This window comes from Phyllostomus discolor, chromosome 3, assembly GCF_004126475.2.
Source record: "Phyllostomus discolor isolate MPI-MPIP mPhyDis1 chromosome 3, mPhyDis1.pri.v3, whole genome shotgun sequence".
In the NCBI taxonomy this organism is placed as follows: domain Eukaryota; kingdom Metazoa; phylum Chordata; class Mammalia; order Chiroptera; family Phyllostomidae; genus Phyllostomus; species Phyllostomus discolor.
This window is the reverse complement of record NC_040905.2, coordinates 93274224-93285854: the sequence shown is the minus strand read 5'-3', so window position 1 is coordinate 93285854 and position 11631 is coordinate 93274224.

The following is an 11631-nucleotide window of genomic DNA, read 5'->3' as shown; positions in this document are numbered from 1 at the left end:
CTCCCAGAGTCAGGGTGGGTCATACTCTCAGTTGATGAAACAATAGCTTTTTATATACATTGATTACTAAGCTTATTAGCTATTACCTGAAACTAAAATTTTTCCAAATTTTGAGTCCCCCATCATAGATAAATATCAAAAAAATACAGGGTGGGCTATGGCTGGCTGACTTGGTTGGAGCGTTGTCCTGTACACCAAAAGGTTTGTGGTTCAATCCCCAGTCAGGCCACGTAGCTAGGGTGTGGGTTTGATGTCCAAGGTTGGGCGGGAGTGCTGGAGGCAACCGATCAATGTTTCTCTCTCAAATCAATAAACATATTGTTGGACGAAGGCACAAAAAAATTCCCCTAAATACTCGTATGGCCACATCCTACAAGTTTAATGTGTTGTGTTCATTTCTTCTTTGATCAGTAAATAGTCTGTTTTAAAGTTTCAGCTGTATGGGGACTTGATTATGCATTCTGTCATTGATTTCTCATTTTATTGTATTGTGGTCAGATATTATGGTATGTATGATATTAATTTTTTGGTGTTTATTAAGGCTTGTTTCTGACTTGGTCAGTTTTTGAAAATGTTGCATGTATATTCTCTATTGATTCTGGAGTTTTATGAAGGTAGTTTAAATCTATGTCACAATAATTTTATTTATTTATTTACTTATTTATTTATTTATTTTAGAAAGAGGGGAAGGGAAGGAGAAAGAGGGAGAAAAACATCAATGTGTGGTTGCCTCTTGCATGCCCCCAACTGGGGACCTGGCCCACAACCCAGGCAGGTGCTCTGACTGGGTATCAAACCTGGGACCCTTTGGTTCACAGGCCCACCTTCAATCCACTGAGCTACACCAGCCAGGGCTAATTTTTGTCTGTTTGATCTAGCTCTCACTTAGTGGGAGAAGTATATTAAAAACTTTCATTATGCTTGTGGATTTGTCCATTTATCCTTATAATTCTGTAATTTTTGCATCGTATATTTGGAGACTATGTTGTTACATGCATACAAGTTTGAATTACTTTATTTTGGTCAACCAATCCTTACAACATTATATAGTAGTGTTTTTTAACTTTTGCTTTAAAATCTAAATATGTTCATAATGTATAAGACACACATGCTCAACAGCTTCCTTTTGCCTAGTTTACTTTTTTCCTTATCACTTTACATTTAGCCTTTCTGAATTTTTTATATTTTTATCTTTTTAAAGATTTTATTTTCAGACAGAGGGCAGGGTGGGAGAGAGGGAGAGAAAGATCAATGTGCGGTTGCCTCTCATGCATCCCCTACTGGGGACCAGGCCAGCAGCCCAGGCATGTGCCCTGACTGTGAATCGAACCATTGACCCTTTGGTTCGCAGCCTGGCACTCAATCCATTGAGCCACACCAGCCAGGGCTGAATCTTTATATTTTTAGGTTAGCCTCTTAAGAATAGTGTGTGGTTAAACTATAATTAATAGCAAATGATCAGATTATGTTTACCATTCAATTGGCTAGTCCACTTTCATTTTTTGTGATTACTGATATATTTGGATTATATATGTCACCCTCTTTAGTGCTTTCTGTAGACTTTGCTTTTTCTTTATTGCCTTTCTATATTTTTATCTTCCATTAAATTCATCAACATTTTTATTCTTTCCCCAGTTTCCTTATAATTCTGTTTTAAATATTTTAGAATTTAGAAGTTGTTCAATTTCCAGCATGCATATTTGATTTAAAAAGTCTAAAATTAACCCCAAACAAAACAAGGACCCTAGAACTCTTTAATTACTCTATTGCCATCTGTAGTAAGTTGAATAGTGGCCCCAAAAGATGTGTAAAGGTGGAGGCAGAAATAGTCGTGAATGCCACGGAGTGCCAGCAGCGACCAGGATCTAGAAGAGAGGCATGGAATGGATTCTCCCTCAGGACCTCTGAAAGGAAGCCACACTGGTGACAGCTTGATTTTGGGCCTGCAGAACTGTGAGAGAATAAATTTCTGTTTTAGACCATCCAGTTTGTGGCAGTTTGCTAGCACAGACCTGAAAAAACAAATACAACATCTTACAAGTTATTGATTTCCAGTATTTTATTTTTAACACTGAAATTAGGCTTTTTAAAAGTTCATGCTTATTAGATTTATCCACATACATACTATTGTCTTCACCTCTTGCAACCTACCCCTTCATTCTGAATTGCAGTTCTTCCTGGAATACGTACTTTACAATTCTTTAGAAAGGTTTTTTAAAAATATATTTTATTGATTATGCTATTACAGTTGTCCCATTTCCCCCCTTCTCTCCCCTCCACCCTGTACCCCCTCTCCCACCCATGTTCCCCCTCTTTAGTTCATGTCCATGTGTCATACTTATGACTTCTTTAGCTTCTACATTTCCCATACTATTCTTGCCCTCCCCCTATCTATTTTCAACTTACATTCTATGCTACTTATTCTCTATACCTTTTCCCCCTCTCTCCCCCTCCCACCCCCCTGCTGCTAGCCCTCCATGTGCCCTCCATTTCTGTGGTTCTGTTCCTGTTCTAGTTGTTTACTTAGTTTCTTTTGGTTTTGCTTTAGGTGTGGTTGTTAATAATTGTGAGTTTGCTGTCCTTTTACTATACATGTCTTTTCTTTATCTTCTTTTCTTAGATAAGTCCCTTTAGCATTTCATAAAATAAGGGCTTGGTGATGATGAACTCCTTTAACTTGACCTTATCTGAAAAGCACTTTATCTTCCCTTCCATTCTAAATGAGAGCTTTGCTGGATAAAGCAATCTGGGATGTAGGTCCTTGTCTTTCATGACTTGGAACATTTCTTTCCAGCCCCTTCTTGCCTGTAAGGTCTCTTTGGAGAAATCAGCTGACAGTCTGATGGGAACTCCTTTGTAGGTGACTGTCCCCTTATCTCTTGCTGCTTCTAGGATTCTCTCCTTCGTTTTTACCTTGGCTAATATAATTATGATGTGCCTTGGTGTGTTTCTTCTTGGGTCCAACTTCTTTGGGGCTCTCTGAGCTTCTTGGATTTCTTGGAAGACTGTTCCCTTTGCCAGATTGGGGAAGTTCTCCTTTATTATTTGTTCAAATATGTGCTCAATCTGTTGCTTTTCCCCTTCCCATTCTGGTACCCCTATAATTCGGATGTTGGAATGTTTAAAGGTGTCCTGGATGCTCTTAAGCTTTTCCTCATTTTTTTGAATTCTTATTTCATCATGGTTTTCTACTTGGTTGATTCTGTCTTCCTTCTGGTCCACTGTATTGTTTTGAGACTCAGATTCCTTCCTTTCACTATTGGCTCTCCTCCGTATATCTTCCTGCATCTCTTTTATGGTAACCTGCATCCTTTCATCTAATTTGCGCCCAAAATCAATCAATTCCGTGAGCTTTCTGATCACCAGTGTTTTGAACTGTGCATCTGATAGATTAGCTATTTCTTAGTCACTCAAAAGGATGAGACCTGGGGGACTGATCTGTTCTGTTGGAAATATGTCTTATGTCTTTCCCTGTCTCTCCTTTTTTTTTTTTCTGGTCTGGTCGCTCTTGTTACGGTGGGGGGCGGAGCCTCAGGTGTTCACCGGGGCTGGGCACCCCAGTTGCTAGATTGTGACGTTATATGTGGGGGCGGGAGCGGGCACAGGAGGGAACAATGGCGGTAGTTCCGTTCTCCTGGGCTCAGACCCTTCTCTGGGATCCTGGGCTGCGAGCTCTGCCCTGGTCCACAATTGCTGCCTCACTGGGTCCACCAGCCGCAGCTTGAGTACTCAGGGATCACCGCTGCGTTCCTGCGCTCTGGATGGCTGTCGTGCCGATTTCGCGCCAAATTTTCCCCGACCTCCGCGCGCCGCTGACCCGTGCCCGCCCCGTGCCCGCCCCGCGCCCGCCCGGCTCATCGTCTCCTACCAGTCTGGATGTACGGGTCTACTTCAACTTCTTGGCTGTCCGACTTCCATTCAGATAAATCCTCTATCAGTTCCGAGTGTTATTCTGTCTGTAAATTATTGTTGTTCTAATCTTGGTTGTGCGAGGAGGTACGGTGCGTCCACCTATTCCTCCATCTTGCCAGAAGTCCTGTTTTCTAGAAAGGTTTTATGAGAGAGAAATTCTCTCAGTTTTTTCTGAACATTTTTTTTACTTTTATTATTAAAGGATAATTAAGCTAGGTATAGGTTTTACAGTTGAGAGTTATTTTCCCATAAAATTTGATGATGTTATTGTGTTGTCTTTTTTATCTTCTGTTGTTGCTATGGTTCCTATTGTCAGTCTTGTCAGATAATTAGCATTATTTTCTATGGTAGCTTTAAACATTTTTTCCTGTTTGCCTTTATTCTGTACTTTCACCACAGTGGTTCTAAATGTAGACTTCTGTTTCTAAGCATGGGAGGGTTTGTGCTTCTTGTATCTTGTCAATTCTGGAAATTTATTAATTGTTCTCTTTTTAAATATTGTCTTTGCCCCGTTTTTTCATTCTCCTGGTAGACTCCTATTAGATGTGTGCCAGATTTTGTTATTCTCTCCTTTGTGTCTCCTAACTTTGTGTTTTCCCTCTTTTTAGCTTTTTGTGCATTCTGGGCACAGATAGAGTGTTCCTCAGACATGTCTCCCAGGTCACTAATTTTCATTTCAGGTACATTTTACCTGATAAGTAACATTTCCTTTTTAAAACTGTTTCATTGAGTGCATTTTTAAGTTTTATTTGGTTCTTCTACAAACCTGCCCCATATAAAGTCTTATTCTGTACAATTCTGATCCTAATATTTTTCTGATCCTAATATTTTTTATTTAATCATTTGTTAAATCATATTATTGAGTTTCAATGTACATCCTGAAAAGTGTACAAATTATAGGTGTATACCTCACTCAGTTTCAAACACTGAAAAAAACCCTTGTAACCAGCACCGGGTCAGGACAGAGTACATTCCAGCCCCTGCCCCCCAAAAAGCCTCCATAATGCCTCCCAGTCACTCCTTCCTTCCAAAGGCAAACATTCTTTTAAGACACTTTTAAGACATTTTGTGTTCTCTTTCAGATTGTTGTATATTCTGGAGATAATCTGTTTGTTTTGTCTCCTGAGTTTCAGTCCTAGAGGACTGTGAGTTCATCCTTAGGGTGGCTGAGTCTTAATTATTTTTTTTACCTCCGATAAAATCTGTTGCAACATTGAATCCTGGGAGCATGGCTTCAGGCTTTTCCCCTTTTGTTCATGCCCCTGGGTGTCACTGGACTGGGTGCCAGTGTATCAGCTGGAAGTAAATTGACATCCCAAACCATGTCATGCTGGGTTGGGCGTTTTGGGTTCTCAGCCTAAAATGGACAGGCTTGCTTGTCACCTCCTTGTAGATGGGCACATTTTCTCAAGTTTGCCCTTTCACTGAGAGCTGTGGCTTTACAAGAGTCCAGCTTTATGTGGAGATCTCAAGTCCACTCTGACCTTACGTGTACCCCAAGGCTGTGTCCTGTCCCCACGTGGGCTCTAAGCGTAAGTCCCTGCTGCTCACTCCACCCTCATCCCAAGGCAGACTCAGGGTGAGCCCCTTAGCTGTCATCTGCAGGGGTCAGTCCCACCTTGTTTCTCTTCCTGTCGTGGAAACTCAGCTGTGCATTTCAAATAAGCTCTGTTCTGTTTCATTGGTCATTTTAAAGAGATGCGATGAGAAAATATTTAGGTTACTTAATTTGCAAAGTCAGAAATACCTGAGCTATTTAGTACTCAAAATGTGGCTGTGGAAGTGATTTTTAAATTTTATTTCATTTTAATTAATTGACATTGAAATTTAAATAGCCATCCATGGTTACTGGCTCCCATATGGGACAATGAAGCCTTAGAGAAGGAGGAGCTGACCATGTCCTCACAGCCTTGGCAGTGTCAGGTCAGACTAATTCCAGGGTGTGGACAACCTACATTCCAACCTTGGTCTGGTCCAGGTCTCTGACGACCTTGGTGGAGGTCAAATGGGAAGCATGTCAGTTGGCCTACATTCCATTCTGTGGATTTGGACCCACCAGTGCATGATGAATTGGGTCAGTCAGCCTGGAGGACAGGCCCTAGGGGTGTGTGTCAGGGATGTGCATTAGGCCTCACCTCTTTGGCGGTCTGGGGCATGGCACCGAGTTGTGAAGGAGCAGGGACTCCTTGAGTGGTCATGAGGAGTCAGGACTCTGATGGTCTATTTTGCCCTTTATTTATTTTTTTTAAGTTATATTTTATTGATTATGCTATTACAGTTGTCCCAGTCTTGTTTCCCCCTTTGTCCCCCTCTACCCAGCACCCCCAACTCTCTCAGGCAATCCCCACTCCTTTGTTCATGTCCATGGGTGATGTGTATAAGTTCTTTGGCTACTCCATTTCCTATACTATACTTTAACCCCATGGCTGTTCTGTAACTACCAATTTGTACTTCTTAATCCCCTCACCTCTTCACCCATTCCCCCACAACCATCTCCCGTCTGGCAACCATCAAAACACTCTCTGTATCCATGATTCTGTCTCTGTTCTTGTTTGCTTAGTTTGTTGTTTAGATTTGTTTGTTGACAGATCTGTATTTATTGCCATTTTATTGTTCATAGTTTTGATCTTTTTCTCAAATAAGTCCCTTTAACATTTCATATAGTAATAGTTTGGTGATGACAAACTCCTTTAGTTTTTTTTTGTTTTGAGAAGCTCTTTATCTGCCCTTCCATTCTAAATGATAGCTTTGCTGGGTAGAGCAATCTTGGCTGTAGGTCCCTGCTTTTCATGATTTTGAATATTGCTCGCCAGTCACTTCTAGCCTTCAAAGTTTCTTTTGAGAAAACAGCTGACAGTCTGATGGGAACTCTCCTGTAGGTAACTAACTGCTTTTCTCTTGATGCTTTTAAGTTCTCTCTTTATCTTTAACCTTTGGCATTTTAATTATGAGGTGTCTTGCAGTGGGCCTGTTTGCATCCATCTTGTTTAGGGCTCCCTGTGCTTCCTGGACTTGCATGTCTATTTCATTCACCAAATTAGGGAAGTTTTCTTTCATTATTTTTTCAAATAGATTTCCAATTTCTTGCTCCTCTTCTCCTTCTGGCACCTACTCTGTGATGCGAATATGGGAACGTTTGAAATTGTCCTGGAAGCTGTTTATAATATCTTAATTTTTTTTGGATTCTTTTTTTTCTTGTTCTGGTTGGTTGTTTTTTGCTTCTTGAGATTCCAAATCATTGATTTGATTCTCAGCTTCATCCACTCTACTGTTCTTTCCTTGTAAATTGTTCTTTATGTCAATTAGTGTATCCTTCATTTTTGACTGGATCTTTTTTATGCCGTTGAGGTCCTCACTAAGTTCCTTGAGCATCATTATAACTAGTGTTTTGAACTCTGCATCTGATAGATTGCTTATTTCCATTTTGTTTAGTTCTTTTTCTGAAGTTTTGATTTTCTTTCATTTTTTTGTCTCCTCATTTTGGCAGCTTTTCCACGTTTGTTTCTGTGTATTAGGCAGAGGTGCTATTACTCTGTGTCTTGGTAGTTGTGGCCTAATATAGCAGGTGTCCTGTATATTAATTAGGTCCAGGTCCAGTGGCACAGCCTCCATTATCACCAAAGCTGGGTACTTGAGGTGCACCCTCCCTGTTGGCAGAGTACACCCTCCTCATGTAGTTGATCCTTGATTGATATTTGCAGGTCAATGGGAGGAATTTACCCAGGCCAGTCAGCTGCAAGGATTGGCTCTGACCACTGACCACTAACCTCCACCCCCCGTGGAGGATCAGTTGTGCAGGGGCAGGGTGGTGGTGCTCCGATGTGATCTGTAGCTGCCCACTGGGTACACAGGCACTGGGGTTCCCTGGGTGGTGCAGGCCAAGTCCAGCCCCCACCTGTGTTCTGCCTAGGGCCACCCTGCATGAGCTACAAAGCAATCTGAGATGGCTGCTACTTGTGCTGGGCTTGGAGATTCCTAGGCGAAGCCAAACTGTGAGCCTAGTCTGGCTGCTGCTAGTGCCAGGCCTGGGGCCAGTTAGCAAGAGGAACAGGTACTGGGGGGCTCACTGAGGCTGGCTGTTGCTTGTTTGAGAGGATTTAGGAAGTTGTGAAGCCTGAGCCAAGATCAGCCATACATATGGAAAAGCCACTGTTAACAGCTTGGGTGGACCCATAAATTAGGGTGATTCAGAGCCTCAGAGGATCTCTAGAGAGATCCTCTGAGGGGCAAACAGTATTGGCCAGTGGACAGAGTCTCAGATATGTCACTGGCCTGATGGCTGTGTGGCTCTGTTCAGAAAAGGAACAATGGGGAGGACTTCCAGCTAAGATGGAGGCATAGGTGGACACACTGTGCCTCTTCACACAAACAAAAGAAATACAACAACAAATTTTTTTAAATATTTTATTTATTTATTTATTTATTTTTAGAGAGGGAAGGGAGGGAGATACAGAGAGAAAGAGAGAGAAATATCAGAGGAATATCAAAAAGAGAGGTTATAGCTTGCAACCCAGACATGTACCCTGGCTGGGAATCGAACCTGGGACACTTTGGTTCCCAGCCCACGCTCAATCCACTGAGCTACACCAGCCAGGGCTAACAAATTTAAAAACAAAAATAACCACAACTGCCAGAAAATTGAACTGTATGAAAGTCCAACAACCAAGGAGTTAAAGAAGAAATATTCATTCAGACTGGTAGGAGGGGTAGAGATGGGCAGTTGGGGTGGAGAGGATATGTGGCAAGGTGGCAGCTGGTAGACCAGGTGGTCCCACATTTGCATGCAGATAAATGGGGAGGAACAATTTGGGAGCAAGACAGACTGCACAACCCAGAGTCCTAACTCAGGGAAGTAAACCTCTAAAATCGCTGGCTGGAAAAACTTATGGGGGTTTCAGTGGCAGGAGAAACTGCCAGACTCACAGGAGAGTTTTTTGGAGAGACCCACAGGGTCCTAGAACATACACAAGACCACCCACCCAGGAATCAGCACCAGAAGGGCCCAATTTGATTATGGATAGTGGGGGAAGTGACTGAAAGCCAGCTGAGAGCCAATCAAATGGCATTGTTCCCTCTCAAATTCCTCTCCCACATATAGTACCACAACACAGCAAAGAGGGTTGCCCAGTCCTGGGAAATACCTAAGGCTCCCCTTAGAACGAAACAGGTGTGCAGAGACAAAAAAAAAAAAAATGGCCCAAATAAAAGAGCAGATCAAAGCTCTAAAAATAGAACTAAGTGATGAAGAGATAGCCAACCTATCAGATGTAGAGTTCAAAACACTGGTAATCAGGATGCTCACAGAAATGGCTGACTATGGTTACCAAATCGAGGAAGGAGTGAAGGCTATGCAAAGTGAAATAAAGAAAAATATACAGAGAACCAACAGTGAAGGGGAAAAAAATGGACACAAATCAATGATTTGGAGCAGATGGAAGAAATAAACATTCAACCAGAACAGAATGAAGAAACAAATTATTTTAAAAATGAGTGGCTTAGGAACCTCTGGGACAACTTTAAACATGCCAACATCTGAATCATAGGGGTGCCAGAGGGAGAATAGGAAGAGCAGGAAATGGAAAACTTATTTGAAAAAATAATGAAGGAGAACTTCTCCAATCTGGCAAAGGAAATAGACTTCTAGGAAGTCCAGGAAGCTCAGAGAGTCCCAAAGAAGTTGGACCCAAGGAAGCACACACCAAGGCACATCACAGTTACATCATTCAAGGTTAAAGATAAGGAGAGAATCTTAAAAGCAGAAGAGATAAGGAGGCAGTAACCTACAAAGGAGTTCCTGTAAGACTTTCAGCTGATTTCTCACAAGAAACCTTTTAGGCAAGAAGGGGCTGAAAAGATGTATTCCAAATCATGAAAGGCAAGGAGCTCCATCCAAGATTACTCTGTCCAGCAAAGCTATCATTTAGAATGGAAGGGCAGTTAAGGTGCTTCCCAGATAAGGCCAAGTTAAAGGAGTTCATCATTATCAAGCCCTTATTATATGAATGTAAAGGGAAGTATCTAAGAAAAAGATGATCAAAATTATGAACAGTAAAATGACAAGCTCACAATTGACAACTAAATCTGAAAACAAAAACAAACTAAGCAAACAACTAGAACAGAAACAGAATCACAGAAATGGAGATCACATGGAGGGTTATCAGGGGGGAAAGTGAGGGGAGAATAGGGGAGAAGGTACAGGGAATAAGAAGCATAAATGGTAGGTACAGAATAGACAGGGAGAGGGTAAGAATAGTATTGGAAATGGAGAAGCCAAAGAACTTATATGTATGACCCATGGACATGGACTAAGGGATGGGTGGGGGAATGCTGGTGGGAGGCGTGGTACAAGGTGGAGGAAAAAAGGGGACAACTGTAATAGCATAATCAATAAAATATATGTGAAAAAACTAAAAGGAACAATGGTCATTGCCACCTTTTTGTCTGGGAAAAGCTGTCCCCCAGCTCTCAACAGATACTTCAGTTCCTCCCTGTCTACCACTGGTGCCTTCCACGCTGCTATCCCATGCTAGAGCTCAGGGGAGTGAGTCTGAGTAAGTCCATGTACAGGTTCTTTAAGAGGAATTGCTTGGGACTCCAGAAGTTTCTCCCATCAACTCAGTCCCTGCTGATTTTTCAGTCAGAAGTTATGGGTACTTATCTTCCTGGCACTGGAACCCTGGGCTGGAAGGTCTGGTGTGGGGTTGGGACTCCTCACTCCTGAGATATCCCTTCCAAATTTTTATCCACCACATGTGGGTGTGGGACCAGCCCATTCCATCTCTCCACCCTTCCTACCAGGTGGATGGATGTGGTTTATTTAATTCCATAGTTGTTGGACTTCCATTCAACTTGATTTCTAATGGTTTTGAGTGATGGTCCTATAGTTGAGTTGTAATTTTCCCTATTTTGCCCTTTAAACCTTGGCTTTTTACCTTTTCCTACATTCTGTCCTCAGCCCTTTTCTGACCCTCAGACTCTTCCTGGAGAGCCCCCCCAGGAGGGGTACCCCTGCCCAAGCAGCTACAGATCCCTGGTATACCTCAGGTACCTCATTTTCAGCCTCACACATCTCATGATTCCCAAAACACATCTTGCTTTCCCAAGCCTGTAGGCCTTGCCCATGCTATGCCCCTTCCTAGTGAGCCCTCTCTGTTACCCCCTACCCACTTTCCTGATGTGTACTTTAATTTTTTTGTTGTTTGTTTAGATAGAGGGGAAGGGAGGGAGAAAAAGGGAGAGAAACATCAATGTGTGGTTGCCTCTCACACGCTCCTTACTGGGGACCTGGTCCGCAACCCAGGCATGTGCCTTGACTGGGAATAGAACCAGCAACCCTTTGGTTCACAGGCCGGCACTTAATCCACTGAGCCACACCAGCTAGGGCCTGATGGGTACATTTTAATTCTTTTTCAAAACCAATCTCCAATGTTACCTCCTGTAGAAAGCCTAACTTCTATGCTCTCAAAACTTGCTAACATACATATTCTATTCTAATCCATATGTATATGTATATTGTGTATATATACAAATAAAATTTAATTTTTGAAGGAAGCTTTATGTGTACAATGTGCAAGATTCAAAATCCATCCACAAGTATGTGGTGAGACTTTTTCTTCCCCACTCCCTGGGTTTCCAGCCACCGGTTCTTTCCAAGGACAACTGCTGCAGAACATTCTTCCTTAAGGGCCATGTGGATTTGTTTTAACTTGCCAGACGGTG